The sequence below is a fragment of the Dermacentor silvarum genome, chromosome 1 (assembly GCF_013339745.2).
Source record: "Dermacentor silvarum isolate Dsil-2018 chromosome 1, BIME_Dsil_1.4, whole genome shotgun sequence".
NCBI classification, from domain to species: Eukaryota; Metazoa; Arthropoda; class Arachnida; order Ixodida; family Ixodidae; genus Dermacentor; species Dermacentor silvarum.
In genome coordinates, this window is record NC_051154.1 from 389380104 (window position 1) to 389404915 (window position 24812).

General features: G+C 45.7%; 1 pseudogene; it reads right to left on the reverse strand.

The window, feature by feature from the left end:
- Positions 1-19717: 19717 nt before the first annotated feature.
- LOC125942470 (uncharacterized) lies at positions 19718-21173 on the reverse strand (annotated as a pseudogene).
- Positions 21174-24812: the final 3639 nt, after the last annotated feature.

Genomic DNA, 24812 nt, shown 5'->3' on the forward strand with positions numbered 1-24812 from the left:
TATTTATTTATTTTATTTTTATTTATTTATTTATTCATTTTATTACCCACAGCGCCTTAACAGGCATTACAGTGGGGGAGGGTATACATAAAAAGATAAAAAAATACATACAGTGTCAGTCACACAACCAATAAAAATAACCACTAATCACAATCAGTCACAAAAATACAGATGTCATTGAAACAAACTTGAACCCGGTTATGCTAACATAGAAAAGAAAACATCATTAGACATAACAGAGGCAATGTTTGACGGCAATTGGTTCCATTCGCGGATTGTTCTAGGAAAAAAAGACAATCGAAATAAATCAGTCTTGCATGCGATTTCCCGTACCTTGAACTAGGTCTCTGTCTGAGACATAGTGAGGTGCAAGCAAATATTTTGTATTTTCAATCCCGACACGACCATGGTAAACAGCATGAAAGAATTTCAATCGCATCTTACGTCGACGATTATCTAAATGCTCCCAATTCAGTGTTTTCTTTATACTTTCCGCCCCAATAGTCCTGCTGTAATTTCCTGACACAAACCGAGCAGCCAAGTTTTGAATGCTTTCCACTTTATCAATATCTCGCTTTGCTGGGGGATCCCAGACTGTGCAGGCATATTCAAGCAGTGGTCTAACATTGGTTTTGTACAATACAATAATGACGCTTCTTCTGGGGACTGCTTTAACCATACCGCTAGGCAGACTACTAATAAAACCTTAGAAATTGGAAGGGGGAGCTACGGCGCTGTATAAGGCGTCATAGTTCTGCATACGTTACAGTATTTTCGGCCGTGTCAGTATAATATACATATTTCTACTCTGATGCTCATTTAAAGTGGCTAATGCTGTATATATATGGGGTTCTGCGCAAACGTGATCGAGAATAGACGTACAGTAGCTTACTTCGATGGTAATCGGTACCAACGCTGCTTTTTTAACGAAAAACGCAGTGGCTGTTTGTGCTAAATATGTTGTAAATTAAGGATTAGAGTAGAGTCAGCGAAACAACTTGTGGGAAACAGGTGTGGCCCGTGACAAGCTTGGAGCTACACTGTTTAGCCTGAAATGAACAGCAACCTCCACATTTTATTCATAGCTTGCGACAGGGCAAGACAGCCGAGGTTCTATGCTAGCTCTGCTTGACCCGCAACCCGTAGAGGCGAAATCGATACGTAGGTTGGATGGAATATTGGATCTAATTTTGGTTTATGTCTTTGGCTTACTGGAGTTCCGACTATAACAAACAGAAACCATCATTTCCAACCCGCAATCAGAGGTATCAGATTGCAGCTGCTAGTCATTGGAGAGGCCACTCACACAAATGTCGCGAAAAATTTGCCGTCGAGAAAATGCAGTCTTTTCAGATACGTTCTAAAGTGCGATGAAAGTGAGTTTTGAGCCGTAGTTCTGTAATTAACGAAGGCGTTTCAAGTTCCATAGGTCTTCAATCCGAAGAAGTTGTTCTTCCAAAGATGGCGGTGTCACCTGTAAGAACCGATTGCTGTCACAGTTGCGGAACGTTCCAACAATCCAGCATCAAATGAATTATTAAAGACTGCAGCGATTTGTTTTTCGTCCGTAACGCTAGAAAACAAGTTTTATTCGAATGTCATTAAAGATTATTGAATGCCTTGCCGTTGTATTCTTTAGGCTAGGCTAGGGCGGTAGTTATAGGGCTTTGCCGCTTAAATGAAGACATTCTAAAATGTCAGGGCCCGGAACAATCATATTAACAAAACTACGCAGTAGTACTACGACAAAGAGCGCAATTAAGCTAGGAAATATCAACCAATGACCACACTCAAAGCGATAGTAACCAATTAGCTGCACACTCCAATTTGACATTTGATAACGTTTCCGAACCACGGGTCGATTGCCATTATCTAAACGTTAATATGTTTGAGTTTGGGTTTATTCAACCACATGGTACTTGCGAAGTGTGCATTTGTGGTTGGGTATGACGGGAGTGGTGGCGTGGGGCAGACAAAAAAAAAGCGGTGGCTTGGAGCAGAGGTAGAACACCGAGCTTCTAAACTGAAGGTCGTAGATTCGAATCCTCTTCCACTCTACTACATTTTTCAGGCATGGAGTGGCTGCTGACACCGGCAAATATATATATATATATATATATATATATATATATATATATATATATATATTGTAACGGATACGAAAGGCAGGCACAAAAAGAGAGAAGAGAAGACGAAGAGAACGAAGAGCTCGAGAGGCCGGACTGCGCTGCGATCACGCTCCGATCATCGCCCATCTCCTGTAAAATAGAACCATTTTTTCACAACTCTTCGTAACAGTTGTGGTGGAAGGTGCGGGGTAATCGACACCCGAAGACGGAGGCTGAACCACAAGTTCTTCGACGGAGCCGTCGCCTTGCTGGACTCTCACCGAATACACCGGAGTTGAACATGTCCTATGACGCAGACGAACAACGGCCTATTCCAACTGCTGCGCCGACCAGTTCCGTTCAGCAACTGAGAGATGCGCGTCCCTTCGCTGGAAGACCGGACGAAGACGTCGAGGAATTGCTCATCCATTATTACCAGGTGAGTGCCGCCAACAAGTGGAACAGCGCTTCTCAGCTATCGAACGTCGTGTTCTTTCAAACGGATACTGCGCTGATGTGGTTCGACAATCACGAGGAAATGTTAACAACATGGGGAAGATTTGTTTCTGAAATCAAAGAGCGATTCGGCGACTCCGCGACGAAAAAGAAAAGGGCAGAACAGACGCTACTGCAACGCGTGCAAGTGCCAGGCGAAACCTGCACGACCTACATTGAGGCAGTAATAAAACTGTGTGGGATGGTAGATTCTGGAATGTCTGAGGAAGACAAAGTCGGGCACATCCTAAAAGGAATTGCTGAGGATGTTTACAGTTTCCTCATTCGGCACTGTCGCACTTTCGAGCAACTGAAGACGAGGCGCATCACGCCGAAGTTTGGCAGGCTAGCCAATGTGACGACAGTTGCAAGCGTAGAGAGCAACCAGCCCCTCGATATTGCAGCAACGATCGGACAAATAGTTCGGGAAGAACTCAGCCTGCACGGGCAAGTGACACGCCCAGGCACTCATAGCTTCCGCTTACCACCAGATTTCGAGCCAAACGTGGCATCCTTCTCCCCGTATACTGCGGCAAGGGGCATTGAGGATTATGAACTCGCGCCCCGACAGCAGCCACGTCTCCACGACAGAGGCCCTACTTATGACGCTCAGTCACAACGAGAGCAGCCGCGTTTTTACCCCCGAAGCCCTGTGACTTCTTTGAGGCCGCGCCAAGAACAGCACCGACCCTACTACCACGACGTGGCTTATAATCGATATAGTGGATTTCAGCGAGCAGCAGACACACATTATTCACATGACAACGAACTTTCTCGCCGCCCGCAGCAGGCTAGCATTCGCGTCGAGGAAGATGCTGTCAACCGCGACCCTCCCGTGTGCTACAACTGCGGTTCCACAGGCCATATTGCTCGGTATTGTCGCCAAGGCCATTAATCACGAAGGACACCACCGATGTTCTCGCCACCCGGAACCCGTACTTCATATGACTTGCGGACGACCGATTTGCTTCCAATGGACCGCTTCTCGCGCGCGACCAGACGCAGCGATTCGCCAGCATCTGACCGCAGTTTGACGCCACCAAATAATCGTCCCCGTCGCTCTCCGTCCCCTCGGCGCCGTTCTTCCTCGCCACCGCCGGGAAACTAGCATCCGCGGCCAATGGAGGTGAGGTCGCCGGACGGTTTTTGGAAGAAATACCTCTGCCTGTTGTGATGCACAAAAACAAAGTGAATGTGTTGATTGACGGAATGCCGACCATGGCGTTAGTTGATACTGGAGCAACTGTGTCTGGGATGAGCCTCGCTTTCAAAAACCGTCTAGGCCACAAAGTTATGTCTTCTTGGAACGACGGTATTACCTTTCGTGGAGTAGGCGGCGAGTGGCTTCATCCCCTTGGTGTTTGTGCTGTGAGTGTTTTATTGGCTGGGAAAGTGTTTGTGTCGGAATTCCTTGTTCTTTCTAGTTGTTCACACGATGTTATTCTTGGTATCGATTTCCTTAAACAATGCGGTGCTTCCGTGGACTGCGGTTGTGGCGAAATATCATTAAACAAGTTATATATATCAGCACGTCCCGAACAAAGCTCGCGTGGTGAAGACAGGGACACAGACACGCTCAATGTTCTTGATGAAGTGATTGCACCATCGTGGTGCCTGACGCCCGTTCGTGTTTTTGCAAATACTGTTGACGCTGATTGTGTTGACCTTGTAGTTAGGCCTCTCCGCATAAACTGTGCTAAAAAGTATACTTGTGCCCTGCTCTGTCGTGTGCATGACGAAAGGAGTCGCCACATTGTGGGCGCTGAACTGTTCATCCACGCCGGTTGTCCTCCCTCGCGGTATGAAAATCGCTCTATTCGATGAAGCCGCTTGTAGCTCAATAGCGGCACTAACTGCGGACGTCTCTACAGCTTGCTCTCCTTGCGATAATCGACATTCTGAAGAGTTAATGCTTGGCATGATCAGCAAGGTTCTCTGTACATCGGAACGGCAAGCACTGGTACAGGTCCTTGCCAGGCATGAGGCTGCATTCGACTTCACGCATGGAGATGCACCCCTTCATTTACCCTCGTCCCGCGCTCGTCACCGAATAGATACCGGCTCAGCACAGCCCATCCGCCAGAAGCCCTACCGAGTGTCATCCTCCGAGCGCAAAGTTATTGCCGAACAAGTCAAGGAGATGATGAACAAAGTTGTCGTTCAAGAGTCGTCTAGCCCATGGGCAGCCCCAGTAATCCTGGTCAGGAAAAAAGATGGCTCCTGGAGATTCTGCGTAGATTACAGACGTCTAAACGCAGTGACAAAGAAGGATGTCTATCCGACACCACGAATCGATGACGTCATTGATTGCTTACACGCTGCTTGGTACTTCTCAGCACTTGATTTGCGATCGGGGTATTGGCAAATACCTATGGACCCTGCCGACAAGGAAAGACCGCTTTCGGGACTCCAGATGGCCTATTCGAATTCATTGCTATGCCTTTTGGCCTTTGCAATGCTCCTGCCACCTTCGAAAGATTCGTGGACACAGTGCTACATGGTCTAAAGTGGGAGATATGCATGTGTTACCTCGATGATGATGTAATATTTGGCCGCAGGTTTTAAGTATATAACGAACACCTCAGCCTTGTTCTCGACTGCATCGAAAAAGCGGGATTGGTTCTAAACTAAAAAAAATGTAGGTTTGGCGAACGCCAAACACTGGTCCTGGGACACTCAGTCGACAAGGATGGCGTCAGACCCTATCCTCGTAAGATTGAAGTGGTGAGCGCCTTCAAGCCACCGCAGTCAGCACAAGAACTTCGCTCATTCATTGGCCTATGTTCGTATTTCCGTCGTTTTGTTCCCCGGTTTGCCGACATCGTTTATCCATTGGCAAGTATTTTGCGATAACATGCGGCCTTCCATTGGACACCAGAGTGTGATGCTTCATTCTCTCAATTGAAGTTTATACTAACGTCAGCACCCCTCTTGCGTCACTTCGATTCATTATGGCTGACTGAAGTTCACACTGATGCTAGTGGAATCGGGATAGGCGCGGTGCTTGTACAACGTCACAGTGGCGCAGAACATGTCGCATATGCCAGCCGTTGCCTGAGCAAATCTGAACGCAATTATACGGTTACGGAACAAGAATGCCTGGCAGCTGTTTTCACTGTACAGAAGTTTCGGTGTTATCTTTAGGGTAGACCGTTCAAGATTATCACCGACCATCATTCTTTATGCTGGCTGGTCGGTTTGCGTGATCCCTCTGGTCGCCTCGCACGTTGGGCGCTGCGCCTCCAGGAATACGACTTTGTGGTATCGTACAAGAGTGGCCGTCGTCACGCAGACGCAGACTGCCTCTCTCGGATTCCTCTTGCAACTACCGACTGCGATGCTGAGAATTTTGACGACTGCCTCGCTGCTGTTACTTGTACGTTCCCTGATGCGGCAGAGTTTCAGCGAGAACAACGGAATGATCTTACCCTCGATCCACTTTTTGTTGCCGCCCGTACTTCTCAAGGCAGTGGTCGCTTTACTGTCCGTGATGAGTTGCTCTACAAAACTAATTACTCCGGGCATGGAGCGAATTTTCTGCTTGTTGTCCCCGAGAGGCTCCGCTCCGACGTTCTACGCGCCATGCATGACGATGCGACATCCGGACATTTCGTCTTCGTACGAACGCTACACCGCACGCAGGAGCGCTTTTACTGGCCCAAGATGTACGAAACAACCAAGCGCTATGTCGCTAGTTGTGAAACGTGCCAACGTCACACGCGACCGACCACCGCAGCCCCGGGTCCCCTTCGGCCATTCACACCGCCTAGTACGCCGTTCGAGCAAGTAGGCATTGGCCTTTTGGGTCCATTCCCGTTATCCAACAACAAGAACCGTTGGATAATTGTCTGCGTCGACCACCTTACACGGTATGCCGAAACTGCAGCCATACCCTCTTCCACCGCTGCTTGCGTGGCGGTCTTCCTGCTGCGTTCCGTGGTCCTTCGTCATGGCCCACCACGTGTCATCATCAGCGACCGCGGTCGCCAGTTCACTGCTGATGCCATTGAAGGGTTACTTCGTTTGTGCACTTCACAGTTCCGGCATTCCACGCCGTATCGTCCACAGACCAATGGCCTCGTTGAAAGGACAAACAGAACGCTGACCAACATGCTTGCCATGTACGTCTCCAATCACAAGAACTGGGACGACGTGCTACCCTTCATCACTTACGCATATAACACGGCAAAACACGAAATCACGAACTATAGCCCATTTTATCTCCTGTATGCAAGGTTACCGCGAAGCCCTCTGGACACTTTCTTACCCTTCGTTCTGCACAATGACGATTCTGTATCGAAGACTTTGTGTCTCGCAGAAGGAGCCCGTCAAATAGCTCGTCTTCGTACTCTGGCCTCGCAAAGTCGTTCGAAAGAGCGATACGACCACCGTCACGTACAAGTATCGTTCGAAAAAGGTGACTTGGTCCTTCTTTGGACACCGCAACGCAAGCGTGGATTGTGCCAGAAGCTCTTGTCACAATATTCAGGCCCATTTGTAGTTGTGGACCACCTGAGCGAACTCACTTACGTAATAGCTCGCCTCCTGTGCAATGGTCGGCGATCAAGCAGCACTCAGCTGACTCATATTGCTCACCTGAAGCCTTTCTACCCTGCTTGTCCATCCTGACTCACCCCACGGGCTTCGTCTGCTTGCAGGGAAATGTAACGGATACGAAAGGCAGGCCCAAAAAGAGAGAAGAGAAGACGAAGAGCTCGAGAGGCCGGACTGCGCTACGATCACGCTCCGGTCATCGTCCATCTCCTGTAAAATAAAACCATTTCTTCACAACTCTTCGTAACAATATATATAGGGTGTGCCAACTATCATGCACCAAGATTTTAATATATGCAAATAACACGTAGCTGGACAGAACCAAGGTAATGTTTACCGTCACCTGGAGATACTCAGATGATTTTTGGCAATCCGTCTAATCGCATAATTAGTCTTAATTATATGATCAACTTTTCAAATAGTATAATTAGATGAAAAGTGTCAATGAGAACATTGTAGAGTAACATGAAAAATTCCCTATACAGTTTTCTACTGCTCAATACGTGCTACATAAAACGAGTTTTTTTCGCGCGTGAAAAAAGCCCGCGAATACACGGAAAGTACGTCGAGCAGCCAGTCGCGCGGCAATTTTGCGTGTATTGGCAGGCTTCTTTCAGTGGGAGTCTTCGCCGGGGAGAAGACGTCTTGAGAGAGAGAGAAAGCACTTTATTTGCACCCGTCAGAGAGTATGGGTGATCGGGGTGAGACGCAGCTCCCCCCTAGACGTCGGCCGGAATCAGTTGGCTTCCGGCGGCGGCTGGGCTTGACAAATGGCTTGTTTTTGGGCTTGTTCTTCCAGGCTATGAAGGGAGGATTCCCATGACTCTTTGTTCCTATGTAGACCGTTTAGCGCTGGGCAAGCCCAGAGCATGTGATTTAGGGTCGCTATGCCTTCACAGTTTTTTAATTTCAAAGAGTGCACCTCAGGATGCCATTTGTGTAGGATATACGGGTTGGGGAAGGTACCCGTCTGCAGTTTTCGCCAGATTACTTCTTTCTTTGTGAGATCTATGGGGGGTGGTGAGGGTTCTCCTGTCCATTCTATAGTGTTGTAGAATTTCTCTGTATGTGGTGAAGTCTCGCTTTTTGGACAGGGAGTCGTGTGCCTGCGCTGGGGCCCGGTGTGTAAGTCCTCGGGCGACCTCGTTGGCGATCTCGTTCCCTGTGGGTCCACTATGAGCGGGCGCCCATATTATTCTAATTAGGTCTTTGGGTACGTTCTCCTTGTCAGCTTGCAGAATTTTGGCGGCCTCTTTGGACACCTTACCAGTGTTATAGGCTTTGATTGCAGTTTTACAATCGGTGATGATTATTCTGGTTGATGGGTTTTTGATTGCCAGGGCAATCGCCGCCATCTCTGCTTCCTCTGGTGAAGAGTGTCTCACGCTACAGCTCGAGATTAGCTCTCCTTTGCCGCTCACTACTACTGCAGCGTAGTTTCCTTCTGGGTACTCTGCCGCATTGGTGTACGCTACTCCTTGTTTTTGGAGGATGGAGCTTTGGAGTCTTTGGACTCTGCTTCTGCGTTCCTCGTTGTGTATTGGGTGCATGTTTCTTGGGATGGGGGGTATTCTTAACCTGTTGGCAATTTCTTTGGGGATGGCGGTTATCCCCTCTCGCGATTCTGGATTCCGGTAGCCCAGTTTCCTAAGAATGGATCTGCTCGTATTGCTGCCAGTTAGTCTGACATATTGTGCCGTGAGTTTCGCCTCGCACATTTCCTCTAGGGTGTTTGAGACTCCTAGTTTGAGGATCGTCTCGGTTGATGTGCACACTGGTAAACTTAGGGCGGTTTTGACACCTTTCCTGATGAGGATGTCTACCTTGTCTCTCTCTGCTTTGGTTGTTTTTAAATACGGGATAGCGTAGGTGATTCTGCTAATGATGAAAGAGTGGACAAGCCTAAGTAGATTCGCCTCCTTCATCCCCGCGTTTTTGTTGGCTATCCTCTTGAGAAGCCTGCAAGTTTGGTTGGTCGTGGCTTCTAGTCTGTTTGTTGTTTCGGTGTTTCTCCCATTTTCTTGTATCCATATGCCCAGTATACTGATCTTGTCCACCCTTGGGACCGGGGTGTTGTTGACCAGGAGCTGGATATTGACCTGCTGCTTGCTCATGATTTGCATCTCCGATTTTTCCGGCGAGCATTTTAGCCCTATGGGTCTCAGATAGCTTTCCGTTTCCCAGATTGCCCTTTGTAGGGTGTCTTCTATTTGGCCATCGCTCCCCCCTCTGCCGGCCCAAAGAGTGAGGTCGTCAGCGTAGAGAGTGTGGCAGAGGCCCTCTAGCTTTCTGAGTCTTTCGGGCAGCCCGATCATTGCAATGTTAAAAAGGGTAGGGGATAGCACCGATCCCTGCAGTGTTCCCTTGTTGCCCAGCTTAATGTTTTCTCTGATTGTGCCCCCGATTTCTATGTTCACTGTTCGGTCCGTGAGGAAGCTTTTAATATAGTTGTATAGCTTGCTTCCTACATTCAGGTGATTGAGGTGTGACAGGATCGCTTGATGTTTGACGTTGTCAAACGCTTTGCTGACGTCCAGTCCCACTATGACTCTCGAGTCGCTAGTCTTCCTTTCCAATACTTGTTCTTTGAGTTGTAACATGACATCGTTTGTGGATAGTTGTCTGAATCCAACCATGCTGTCCGGGTAGAGTTCCTAACTTTCCAAGTATCCGTTGAGCCTGTTCTGTATGACGTGCTCCATGAGCTTGCCTACACAGGAGGTTAACGATATTGGCCTAAGGTTCTCTAGTTTAAGTTCTTTCCATGGTTTGGGGATGAGGACTAGATTTGCTTTCTTCCATTCCCCGGGTGTTTCGCCCCGCTCCCAACATTTTTGCATGAATGCCATTAGTTGTTGGAGGGAGTTGTCATCGAGGTTTCTAAGCATCTTGTTGTTGACCCCATCTGGGCCAGCCGCGGTTTTTTCCTCTGAGCTTGTTTAATGCAGCTTGGACCTCTCTTATGGTGATTGGTTGGTCGAGCTCCTCGTTGTTTTCGCCGCTATAGTCGGGGAATGTTTCGGTGTTTGTTTCCTCTATGTACCTCTCTTTTATCTGGTTGATCATATCCACCTCCGACCCCTGCAATTTGTGTGTTAGTGTTTGCATTTTTTCTCCTGGTCTCAGCTTTGGTGTTGTCTGGGTCCAGGAGGTGTCTCAGTAGTTTCCAGGAGGTGACGGAGCTTAATTGCTCGTCTAGTCTATCGCAGATGTCATTCCAGTGTTGTCTGTTTAGTGTTTGGGCATGGCTCTCAATTTCCTTGTTGAGAACTGCTATTCTCCTTCTCAGGTTACGGTTGCCCCTTTTTTTGGGCGAGCTCGGTTTCTGCCTTTTTTCTTTTAGCCACATTTGTCTCATGTGGATGTCAACCCAGCCTTGCTCCTCATCTAATTCTATTTCCTCTTCAGCCTCTTTTCACGCCTGCTTGATGCCATTGGTCCATTCAGCTATGTCGGTAATCTCCCCACAACCCCCTCCGTTGTCGTGGAAGGACTGCCAATTGATGGATTTGACTGTTTTCCTCACACGTTTGATTTTGACTCTATTTTGGACAACGATCTCTATGATTCTGTGATCACTTCCTAGGTTCTCGTTCGTGTTGTGCCATGTAGCCTCAACGTCCGCTCCGATCATGGCCAGGTCGGGGGTGGTGTCGTATGACACGCTGTTCCCCTGCCTGGTCGGTGCGAGTGGATTGTTGAGCAGTATTAAATTGCACTGTATCATGGCCTCCCATAATTCCCTCCCCTTTATCTGGTTGTGGTTGTATCCCCATACTTGGTGTGGGAATTAAAATCTCCTACTATTACAAGACGCCACTGCCCTTGTGCCAGTGATTGCACTTTGGCAAAGAGCTCCCCGAAGCCACAGTCTCTTCTTAGTTTAGGAGAGCTGTAGACGTTCAGGACTAGCAGGCCGCGTTCTTTCCTACTGTGCGGTATGATTTCCGTTAACACGTAGTCAATCTGCGCGCATCCTACATCATGCTGCATGACGGTGATATTTCTCTTCACCAGAGTAGCAGTCTGAGTGTTTGGCGACAAGCCTGGGTACGTTTTGTATCCGCTCAGTTTAGCGTTTTTTCAACACTCTTCCACACAATGCGAGGATTGCGTTGTTAAAAAGCGGTTATTTACCAAGAAACATAGCGGGATGCAGAGGGACACAATAGCGATATGCGAGAGCAAAGTGTTTCTTTCTTTCTCTTTCGGCTTCCCGACACTCCAAGAGGACGTGGAGGACGGTGAGCCTCTCGCCACATTTACCACATGTTGGAGGACCATTATCATTCAATAGAAAGTTGTGAGTACCATATGTGTGTCCTATTCTGAGACGACCGAATCCCAGGCGGCACGTCAGCTGGGACCAACGTTGGATACGTATTGGCACTTCCTGGCCGAGTGATGGCCTAAGGATAACAGCGTGGTTCCAATATGGGCTGGGCCATTCTAATTCCTGGCCGAATGATGGCCTAAGATTAACAGTGTGGCGCGAATATAGGCTGTAGCATTCTGATAGAGATCCAACGCTGGCCCGCATTACACATTCAGTAAACAATATTAGCTCGTCCATTCAACAAGGCGGGAATTATTGGACCAACTTTCATATGGGCTTGCCAACATGGGTTACTAAGTTGGCTTTGTCTGGGCTACATTGGTCCGTAATAAGCCAATTTGCGCCTCGTCAATTTTTAATACTTTCTGGTACGACTTGCTAAGGTTAAATAGCATGTTTGAAAGACTAATGCACTGGTCACAGGCGCACTGCGCAGGAACCATAAATACGTTTGCAAGCTGTGACCCTTTCAACAGAGCGGATACCACGTTGGTTAATTAATTAGTTCGCTTGACGATACTATACTTTCGTTCAGATTTAATAACAGCTTCGCTTATATGCTTATCTGTCACGGGGAACGGGCTAATCGACTTGCTGTGACAGACCGCGGGTTGTTCACAGCAGGGCACGGGTATATACTGGCGCCTGCCGCTAAAGTGTGCTCCACACATGATAATTAAGCAACAGTTTGTGAATGACCTTATGGTAAAAATTAATTACGAGGAACGTATGCTTGCATTACGGTCAGAGAATTACGTAGTACAGTAATCGCAAGTGGCTCCACGTAAGGGCGGTTGCCGAGTGCTTGAAGCGTGTACATAAGCACTCAAAATTTGTTTCACGTCGCTTTGGGCAGAAGCAAACAAATCAGTGCGACCTTTCAATGTTCGCTAGAATGATATATGCTTCGAAGTTTTCGCACGACAGCCGATGACCTGACGTGCAGGAATAGCAAAGTCCTTTTCTTGGCGCCGTCGGCAGAAAAGGCACTCGACTCGATCATTGGTGTCAACGGCATGTCGATGTGATGTCTTTCTTATCTAATCGAACCTTAAAGAGACGTTTAAGCGTGAGTGATTCTGTAAACCCAAGTAAACCGATGAAAAAAGATATATATATATATATATATATATATATATATATATATATTACAACGTAAAATACGCCCAACGGCTACTTCGTGTTTGTGGTCGAGTGCGTGGGGGTTAGGGTACCTTATCACCATTCTCGGCAAGACGTGTGTTCGAATCCTAACTTTTTTTAAGTTGCTTATTAATGCGCGTTTAACGTTTGTAATTCCATGCGTTTTCACCCCAATTAATCTGCGGTGATTAGGAGGAATGCCGCTGAAGTACTAGCATTTCTCGGGGACTTCAATTATGGGGTTTTACGTGCCAAAACCACGATCCGATTATGAGGGACTCCGGTAATTTGGACCACCTGGGGTTCTTTAACGTGCACGGGTGCTTTAGTATTTTGCCCCCATCAAAATGGGCCGCCGTGGCCGGGATTCGATCCCGCGATCGGGGACTACCGAGACATGCTCACAAAAGTGTGGATGGATGGGTGGATAAGGCTGCACCCTTTAAATCGGGCGGTGGCACACGCAACCTAGCCGTGACTAATAAGTTATTTTGTACTCAGCGGAGGGTGAGCTTGCAGTATAGGCCGCCCCCTGTCATTGATAACTTTCGTCTCCCTCCCCGTGAAGCTGCCTTGGACCCACCCTTGTAATTTGTTTTAGTTTATCTTGTCATATAGCAATTTAGCACTTACGTTATACACAACTCGGGATGGTTAAGGAACTGAGGTTTTTGATCTTATGCATGATCCACACAAGTGAGAGACAATTATTTTTCTAAAGGCGGCTATTTACGATATTTATTGCAAATTTGCTTACATATTCGTGGTCATGGTTCTCTCCGTGCATTCAACAAAAGTTAACTAGTCAAAGTAACAGGCGACTATATAGCAGCATTGGTGAAGTGAGGGTGAGGCTAAAGTGCCTGGATTAAAACATGTTAGAAGCTTCTATGGCAACAAAACATATAACACGAAACATACACATACTCATGTGTCATCACAGACTTTTGAATATCATTAAAAATGCCACAGTCATCCATTACACTGTGCACAATAATAACAGCTCATACAAGTGACCAAATGCTTTGTATAAAAAGATTTCATTCATGGGGTTTGATGTCCCTAAGCAACAAGTGCGTACGTAGCTGTTATAATGGTGTGGTGGAAGAAACTGGATTCATTTCACCCTCCTGGAAGTCCAACATGAAGCCAAAGTGCATTATACACAAGCATTATTTTGCATTTTGCCCACGTTCATTGCATTGTGGCCCCTGCTGGTAGGATCGAGTAGTATTTTCAGTGTTATCCATACCAAAAGGCAATGTAAACTTCTATGGCAATTATATATCAGCAGGCCTTTTTCCTAAATGTTGCACCATCTGACACATATGTAGTCACAACTCTGAACCCTCAAAGCGCTTGTCCATTGTCTACTCTTTCTTTCGTGCCATGTCTGCTTTTTTTTGGGGGGGGGAGGGGGGGTTTAAATCATGTTTCATATGCACCAACTAGGCTTCTAAATGTTCTTTTATATGAGCTACAGTTTCTTAAAAAGCTTGTTGTTTCTTCGTGTGGCATTCAACTTTAGCACTGCAAGCAGCTTAAAATCTGCAAAACTAATGACAACTGGAAAGTTTGTGTGGTAACATGATGAAACGGCACACACATTTCTAATAAACTTTAGTTTATAGTCACTGCATTATCTGTTTCTTCTTTTGTGTTTGTCTTCAGTGCTGTTTCATCATGTTAATTACCACACTAAACCATCAGCTGTTCCTACTTATGTATACATTGTAAACTGTTTACAGTGTAGAAGTTATGTGTGAGAGTCCTGCTACCAGTTGCTTGACGGAAGTGCAGTAGGTGTTTGCAATTAACATACACTTTGTGGTAGTGATAAAAAATTTTGAAATTAACTTTGCTGTGGATACGGTGAGCTAGATGGCAGATTGTGCAATGCTGCATGAGCGAGCGAGTGTTAGTGTGAGTCAGTGTTTTATTAGTATACAAAGACGATGTTAGCCTCGCAAAAGGTGTCGGCATGGTTGTGCCTGCTTGTCTGATATGTTGTTTCTGTGCAACAGTCTCCAAAGCTCACAGCATTATCTGTTCCTTCTTTTGTGTTCATCTCCAGTGCTGTTTCATCATGTTAATTACCACACCAAACCATCAGCTGTTTTTACTTATGCATACATTCTAAACTGTTTATAGTGTAGCAGTTATGTGTGAGAATCCTGCTACTAGTTGCTTGAAGGACGTGCAGTAGGTGCTTGCAATTAACATACACTTTGTGGTAGTGATTGTAACTAGACCTAAGAAGTGTAAGCCCAAGTGGCTATTGCATTCACTCTAACCAAATCATCATTATCTCCCATGCCAATGCACACTGGAAAATTCTCATGGTTCTGGTGTCTGTTTTCATAACCATGAGACTGCAGCATTTTGGAACCAGTAAAGTAGAAATGCATAAGCCAGGCTAGTTGACGACACTTCATGGCAATGCACGCTACTAGCAGCACTTATAAACACAAGATATGTAATTGGAAGATATAGGGACAGGTGAAATAAGTTGCAGACTCACAATTGTTTATTTTGTACACCATTTCCTTTTCTGGCTAAACCTTGAAGATGTCATTTTTATTCATATACATGTCCAGTCTCTCTGTTTTGGCACATGCATTACTTATTTCTTCAGCAGAGCGACCGATGGCATGCTTATACATTAATCACTTCAATGCATTTTATTTGCATCACCAAGCTTTGATACGTAGGTACACATCACACAATGTGAGGTTTGCGAGAAAAAAAGGATGTTCCACATCTGCCGTCAAGGCCCTGAGGTGCGCTGGCTAACACTCCCAGCTTTAGTTCCAGTAGATAAAACCTTAGTACCCCAGAAAGCGGATGGGAAAACGGTGCTGCGGTAGCTGAAATGCTAAGAGCATTGCACGCGTAATGCGAAGACGTGGCTTCGTGCCTCACCTGCGGCCAGTAGTTTCTTGATCCACTTTCATTTCCATTAATTTATCACTTCCTTCTTCAATTAATACGTACATGTAATTTACCCTATGCTGTCCTTAGTATACTTGTTTGTTACGATATAAACATCCTATTTTCAATGAATTAATATAGGTAGCACGTGATGTTTATAGTGTGAACGAATGAGTATTTCCAGCTGGCCTTAAGCCCTTCTTTTTATGTTCGAGTTATTCATGATGCGATGAGGCTTTCAGCAGGTAAAACACTAATGATAAAAATCTTATTCTGGCAAATGAACTTTCCAGAAAGTGATTTTCCATGAAAGCTCAAACTGGCAGGGAGCATATGCATAGGGTATAAAAGAAAATGGAGACAGCTACCATAGTACCACAGGCACATGCCATATCCCGTACTGAATGTTGTGGTGCAGTGCAAGTTCCAAGGCGTAATTCTGTCATGCAATAAAAAAATAGTTTAAAAATCGTGCCCTGCTGTAAATAAGTAATGCTCCATTAAGAAAAAATGCAGTGTTGCAACGCATATCTGCAGCCACTTGAAGAGCTAGAGGCAAAATTTGTAATATGGGCCCAGCTATACAAGAGAAATACGAAGTTGCATTGATGTAACATTGCAGGAGCATAAAATAAAGCCAAAGAACAACCACATAGGGGTCAGTTATCAACAGTGCAGCCACATGTTCGTTTAGGGAATCATCTATCACAGCAATACGCAACTTCACCCCGCAGAAAATTACAGAAATGTACCACACCAGATTTGATGAAATGCGCAGCAGTTATCCTTCCATTTCATTGAATGAAAAAGACGTTCTTAAGTGCATAAATGGTTGTGCTTTTTATTTTGAAGCTAGTAGTCTGTTTTATTTTTTACTTTTGTTGTATATCTCACTATACACAGCACCTATAAAAACCTCAATTGCGAGTCAGCGCTTCTCCTTGCTTCTTTATCAGTCTTCTTTGTTTGCATGCTCGTTTCTATAATAAATAATACTATCATGTCTCCAATACAGCCCCTCTATATTGGCAAAGGAAATGATGCCAAACTTCAAGCAGTCAATTACGCATACACACAATTTTTGTTCTTTTATTGCTTCCACGTGCCCCCACAAGGAAGCTTGTCTTTTTGTAATTTTGCTAACATAGTATGTCATATATTATGTAACTAGACCTGAGAAGTCCAAGCCAAAGTGGCTAGTACATTCACTCTAACCAAATAGTCATTATCTACCATCCCAGTGCACACAGGGCAGTTCTCATGGTTCTGGTATCTGTTTTCATAACCATTAACTCACCTCAGATAAGGCTCAACTGTAACGGCAATTTTACACTTTACATTATAGGTGTGCTAAAGGGGACTACCAAGTTAGGCTGAATTAGTAAATTCTGCACTGCAATAGCAAAACGGCCACTGTTCACATAAGAGGCAGCTTGGCAAGTCCGAGAAGAAACAAAATTGGAAGATAAGTGGCAGTGCTGCGGTGAAGTTCTAGTACCAGGCTCACTGGTACTAATTTTGACAAGACCTACTCGGGTCTACTTGTTTATCTGGTCAAGAATGACTTCATTGTAAAGAAGCGAAAGAATAACCTCAGGAACTTTTAAGTACTTCCCCTAGCTGTGGTAAAACATCTTGAATATGAGGGAACACACTGAAATCTTTCATACTACCACATTGATGCACCAGTACGACATTAAAAAAGAAAAAAAAAACATTTGGCCTTTATATTCTGCAGTAAAAGTCAACGTAAGTCAGTCTAAGATGACTTAGTATTGCTCTTTAGTGTCCCTATGCTATGGTGCGAGGCAGTGGTTATGCTGATGCTTCATTCATAAGGGACATCATGTCGAAGATGACATGTGCATCACTACTATAAGGACGTGCCATGCGGCATCACAGATACAGTAATCGTGCCATGTCTCATCTTCCACGGCACAGCTTGAGATAATGTAAAATTGAGTGTGGATTAATGTGGTGCTTCCATTGTGCTAGCAGCACACTAAACGGCTGCTCCAGTGACGATGTGCATGATGCATGCATAGATGCAGATGTATATACTGTGTTTATGCTATCTTTCCACATGTGTGGAAGCAGCCAGGGCTGCTGCCGTTAAGATGAGAGGCTTAGATAGGCAAGGTGCTGAATGATGACCAACCTGCTCTATTGTGCAGTCACTGTCAGGCTTAGCCCAAATATGTTGCACTCTAGGCAGAACTACATCACTGCGCCTCACTGCAGCTCATTTTCAAGCATTAGGCATGTGGTTATTAATGCCTTGAAAGAGTGCTGCATTCACTCAAATTAATAGAGCTGTCAGCAAGGAATTTGTTGCCTGGAAGGTGATTGGCATCTCAGTAGTGCCACTGATGTGGTGGCACAGTGACCGTGCAAAAAAAATGAGATGGGCAGCAATATGCACGCCCAGGTGATCACAACAGAGAAGAATAAACAACGAAATAATGTCATATTTGTGCATTTTTGCATAAGAAAGAAGAGAAGGGGCCCAATGTGATCGACTGTTTTCAGCACACAGCAAGCTTGATGGCTTCTGTAGCCATATCGCAAACCAATTCAAGGGCGCCTACATGACAAATATGCCACAGAGTTCACACGCCACAGAAATAATTTGCAGAGCCCTTTTACATTTGGCAGGGTTCACATCCATTGATCAGCACATCAATGATAGAATGCATGAATGTTGCTCTTTGCTGCCCATGAGCACACAGGTGGCCATTTATTCTTTCATTGTTGTTAATGCAGCTATACCACCAGTTTTAATGATGTACATGAGACAGGAAAGGCATGCACAACTCTTGAAAGTGAGCTTCAGCAAATGTACTAATTAAGAAAACAGCTCCTGACATGCGAGCATGACATCTGTTTTGCTCACTGATAAAGAATGCAGACATTTAGAATAACATTTGAACCTTGTTTAGGCGAGTGCAGACATTTAGAATAATGTATGAACCTTGTTAAGGTGAGATGTGGCTGCAGGGATCACGCACATGCAAAACATTAAGTTGCGATATATCCTTTGAATAAACCTAGAAAGCCCCAACCCCATTTTACAAATAATAATAATAATAATAATAATAATAATAATAATAATAATAATAATAATAATAATAATAATAATAATAAAGATTAAAAAAGAACTGAAACTTTGTCGCCTCGAAAGTACTTTTGTATCCTCCCCCCGCCTGAAAAAAAGTCTTTATAACTTTGTAATTGTTTATAAATTGACTATCTGAGCTACCTACAATTTAAACTTAGGTTAAGTGTGTCGAAGACACTAGTGTGAATTTCACGAACTGTCCCACACTTATATCAGCCTTTTGAGCTACCGAACTCTTGTTTGCCAAAAATGCCACGTTGGGCATTGTGAAGATAAACGAAAATCTCCAAGTCTAACTCTTGTTCTGTCACTTCTTTTGTTTATATCCTCCTGAATTTTATGCTGGTTTCGTTTCTAAAACAAAGCAGCTCTATTTAAAACATGCCAATTACAGAAATTAATCCCCGTCAGTTTTGAGAACATATTAAGCTAGCAGGAACAGGGCACTTATCACTGGAAAGCAGAACCTATCTACAGCATAGCTTAACAGGCACTCACTGCTTGTGCAAATGAAGTGCAACAATGACTTTACATTTGTCATTTTGCTCTGTTACTGTCATGATCACAGAATATGTGGAACCCTCTGGTTTCTTGTTCATGTTGCCAAGTTGTTTTGTTTTGTTTTTGTTTCCCTTCATCCATAGTGGCATTATTTGTGATTACTAAATAGACGGTTTGTTTACTCTCATGCTCTTTCCTTCTGTGTATTCTCGAAAAGAACTGTTCTGTATAATTTTTCTTTCAGAAGCACTTACCAAGATATTCAATGATATTCAAACACACACAAACGTAACCACATGCTGATTTTCTAGAGGGTGTACGAAGGCAGAGATGGGAGTTACCACGTCCCTGCCAGTCATATAGTTTGGGTGGCCCTGAAGAGGGCCGTTTAGTCTTCCGTGCTGCAACTTGTTCCAGATGAAGTGCACTTCAACACGTAGAAAGTGGAGATATCAAAGGCACAACTGAAGTTTCAGCAAGCTATGTGCAGGCTCAGGTGGTATCCGTGATTCAGGGGAACTGGATGGCTCAGACGCTCTGCTGCGCCACTCGGTAGCTAAGTCATGCAGGTTGTGATGCGCCCCAGTGGGAGCAGTGACTTCTGAAGAAGCATAGCAGTGTGAGCCTGATACGGTGAAAACACAGCAGCAGCGAGAATGACAGCTGGTGTAGCACCTTGGAGAATTGACATGCAATGTGTCCTGGTTGTACAGCTATCAGCATACTTGCCGTAAGTGTTTGAACGGCATGCTATGTGGCAGTTGGACGGCTGACTAAGGCAGTTTGGGTCACTACAAGCCCAACGGCCACTGACAGCTTCAGTGAAAGTGCAAAAGAGGAATAACAACATGTCCTTGCTTGTAGTTTAGCCTCTGGCACTGAGCTGTGTTCCGAAGGTCATCAAGATGCCAGACCTTACTTTCGTTACTCAATGTATTGCAGCGCCAGATATTCAACTGAGACGACTACAGTGGAACTTTGAAAAAGTCCCTGGCATTTGGCAAAATCCCACCCTTGAAGTGGTCTGCCATTATCTCCAGAACCACCACAGGAGTACTGTCAATCAGGAAGCAGTCTCCAGGCTTCACATGTTGCAGTTTCTGCTTGACTTGGTTCCTGGATGAGTTCCTCAGTTCAGAAATTCTCCTACTTAGCTGCGAAAGTGGCTTGTTGGAAGATCGCAGCAACTTTTTAATTCGTCCAAGGTAGCTTTCGAAAGGGAATGCACTAAACTCATCTAAAGGGCCATGGTCTAGGCACTGGTCAGCAAGATGAATTAGTGAGTGTAAATTGTACACGAGCTGTTTTTTCCCGTATAGCTCACTAAGCTCCTGAACAAAATACCTTAGCTTAGCAAATCTTTGGCAAAAACATTATATTCACGGTAGTGCTGAGGCGATGCTAAAATTCTGACCACCACATGAAACATTACAAAATGCTTGTACTGAGAAGCAGGTAGAAGAGGCTTTAGGACAACAGGCCCCACATAAAGGAGGAATGTCCGAAACTCTGTTGCCTTCCACCGATCAAGCTCTTCTGTACCCCTTGGTTTCCGCTGGAAATATGTTGGAAAGGCCTTGGATGCCTCTCGCAGGCTTTCATTCAGTTGATTGCGATACAGTCTGCTCAGTCTGTTACTGTGGCCTTGGCATACCCAATTCCTTAAAAGTCGTCGCATGACTCCCAGGCAAACGAGGTGCATGTATTAAGATGGGAAGAATGCAATCATGTCGATGTCAAGGGAAAGGAATGGTGAAACACCAGAATGGTGGTGCTTGTTCTCTTGAGATCGAAATGATGCATTCGTCCGTGCAGCTGCATGAAGTCTGGGAAATGTCACCCTGTTCTCAAGGTGCTGCCCTTTTTGGTTGCATCGCTCGCACGCATAATAGCCAGTGTGGCCAACAATACATTTGACGTAGCTCCTTGCAGGAGCATCGCAAACCATGGCTCCAATGCTGACCCGAACATGAACATCTCCTATGCTTATCCCCTGAGAGATTAGGTCGGAGACTTCTTGCAAAAATGGCTCTAGATAATCCTGCAGACGTGGCGGCTTCGCTGCACCACAGTCCACACTGACAACAAATGGCGGTGATGCCTCCACATTTGTTATGCGGCACAAAATGGGCCAAAAGGCGAGCTGGCTACTTTTGTAAAGAGGGACTCCGTCAATGTTGCCCTGTAGCTTCAGTTCACTTGGAACTACTTGCCCCGGCTGCAACACTTGACGAATTCCTTCTGCAAGACCAAAGTGCACGAATGACCCACTTTGCTCCTCCTGAGCTTTGCGCTCAGTTTTCAAAACTGTCCTAGTATCTTTTGGAAGGTCGGAGATGCCTCTTCGCCGGCAGAAATCGAGGACATCGTTAATGCACGCATGCGTCATATTATGTTTGGAAGCAATTACAGCAAACTCTTCACTTGCCGACAGTTGTTCAGAAAGTACATGAGTGAGCATTGGACTACAAGTGAAGGCTATTCCCTCATCTGGCCCAGTGCAGCTGTCTGAAGCGACAAAGTCATCTGACTCATCACTCGATTCGCTACCTTGGGGACCTCCTTTGTCACTTGAGCTGCTGTCACAGTTGCTTTGCTCACATGAGGACGTACCCGCACTCTCCGATTGGAATTCGTCGACACAAGGAGCTTCTTGTCTGCAGACGTCGTCGACAAAGGCTTCGCTACTCGACCGCTCGTTCAACCGTTTGAACGGAGGCTCACCACCGTCATCCGTGGAAAGTGAACTTCGCGATTGTCTGCTGGTTCCCAGCTTCAGAGGCGAAAGTCGCTCTACGCGAGAACTGTCTGCAGAGGTGAAGCCTGCACCTTCGTTGTTGGACGAGGAAGGCCCAGCATTACGCTGCGCGAGTCCTAGCTCATTCATTATCTTGTTGTATTCCTTTCTTACGGCTCGACATTTCCTCCACTTGGACGGCATGATGAGCGAGAGGGATGAGTCAGATGCCGAAACCGCAACGCTGTAGCCCGTTCAGAAAAACGCAAGACGACGGCGAGGCGAAAGCGTGGACAGCAGCAGAGCAGTGGGACAGTCAGTCACAGCAAGTGGCAGCCGACCAGCGAAAGCATGAGCCGAATCGAATCGAACGGATTTTTTTAAAGGCCCCTTCGAATTCAAGGTGCAGACCCGGTGCAGGCGTTGTGTTTTGTCCGACTAATGTGCACGGTGTGCGTTAAATAGGTCTTGAACTGCCGGTGTAATCGACTTCAGAGACGTTAATATACCCGCACTTGCAGATACCCGGCAGATACCCGTAAGCTGGGTTTTAACGGCGCTTGCGCATGTGTGCTGTGTCGTCTGCTGCACTGCTGCTTCGCACCTGTACCGCAGTGTATTAGTATATAAGGTACATTCAAGGACACTGTAACTGCACCACTGCACCAAGTCGGCATCGACAGTAGAAAGAGTGCAGCAAAATCGCGAACCAGCCCTGCAGCTTTCCTGAACATTTTGAAACGAACGGTGTGTTTCACATAGGGTGTTCAGAAGGCGCCATTGCTGCACCGCTGAAACTAATGAACTGTTAATGCAGGTGAATCGAACGTGTCAAAAGTGCGTTCGATTCACCTGCACCACCTGCAAACCGTAGCGAAGCAGCCACTAGTACACTCTACAGCCATAGAAAGCTGCATTGCGGATCGGATTAATACAAACATTAATATACAATTTATTTTTTCGTTTTTGTCATTCAGTGATTCTGGTGCGACCCGCGCAACTTGAACGCGCTTCCCAGTACGCTTGTTTTTATTGCGTATCATGTGCCGTAATTAATGAAATAATAATGTACTTTTGCACTGGTGATTTGAGAGGTGGCGCACAGTGATGCTCAAGGAATTTCGGGACTATAAAAGAGCGTCGGTTCCTCTAAATCCTCTCTCCCCTATCGCCCCGGAATTTGCGCCATCGCCATCGACGACAGCCTTGCTTGCCACGTGTAACCGAAGAGACCGAAGTCAACGTGTGCGTGAGTATGCATTTTTTTTTCATACGAGAGTTTGCTTGTCGGGATTGTATCTTATGTGCATTCTCATCTATGGGTCAACGTCTTGTGCGAGTATTTGTGTAGTTAATGGAGCGTGCCAAATATGCAGCCAGCGCACGTGTGGCTAGGCGATCGATCGCGTACTACGTGCGCTCGAGATGAGTTCAATCATGCGCACTCTGGAATGGCATTGAATAGACCGCTCTTTTGATGCACAGGAAGACGCTGGGCGTAGATTTTATGCACGACTTGCGCGATATAGCTACACTATAGATGTTGAATGAGGTGTGTCGGGGACCTATGCGCGTGATACCCGGCCACATGCACTTCATCTCCTGCATCGTTTAGAGGAGCGGAGTCTACACGCAACCGTGCCGGCCAGGAAATAAATTAGCCGTTTTCGCGAGAAATTCCGACGTTGCTGCTGCGGTGGTGCCAAACAAAGCCACGTGGATTCTATGCGAACAGTGAAACACCTGAAAAATAATCAGAGACTTCTTTAGTGCTCGGCGTGGCCTAATGGATCCCTGTTCGTCCTGTACGAGTGGTGCGTGTTAGTGCCACAATATGAGATCAGCATGTAACTCTTCGCTTCAGCCACGTGTTGTTCACAACTTAGCGTATACTTTCACCGCCTTCCGCTAGCTTTGCTCTCCATGGGAGGCGAGCTTAATTGTACCTCGTGCAAAAGGATACGTGCTCTAATAAAACCGCCGATTTCGCATGCTTGCACAGAAAGCTCCAGCCTTATGCAGTGGATCGACCACATGAATCAAACGGCGCATGTAAATAGCGAAACGCTTGTGACACATGAAGGACCTTTAGCAAAACTTCTAAAACAGATTCGGTGCATGGGGGGGGGGGGGGGGCGGGGAAGAACTCAATTGCAGCGTGCCTCGTACTCGACGCGGAGATTAGGTGCAGAGTGGCTCCTTATAGCGCGGCGATTCTTTGCAAACACTGGCACGCTATATAAGCTGCTGATGTCTTGCCAGCTTCCTTAGGCAGAAATTATGAGATAATGTGCAGCAGTGTCAACCCGCTTCTCGGCAAGTCATGAGGTGGTTTATGTCAGTAGTAATAGCTCTGCACCTAACTTTTGCACCAATTGCTTATTCGTGACAGTCGCGCTTCCACACAGACGATTTTTGTTTTTCGTGAGACCGACATTTCATTACATATACAAAATTCATGTGTGTTAAGTTGCATTAGAAGTATGGGCATACAATGGAAATTCATTTGCAGGACCAGCTGGCAGAGTGTATCTAATACACCATGAGCACTATGCAAAACTGGCAAGTTGGCTTTCCTGCACAACAAAAAATTTCTTCCACCACCAAAAGCTCATTTGCAAAGCAGATTTTTGCATAGAGTGTGGATTGTTCAAATGTGGTGCTGGCTATTGTTCCGTAATTGGAGCCTTACTTGCTTCTGGATTTCATTAATTCATGAATTTTTTTCCCATAGTCTAATTCAGAAATAGGGTTCTCCCAAATCTAGCTTGGCTGCACTTGTCTGTCAGAATGACAGGGATTGTCTGTCGCGCTTTTATACCTCCTCCTACCTTCATGTTAACATGCAATAACGAACCATTAAAGATGTTGAATAAGTCAAAATTCAAA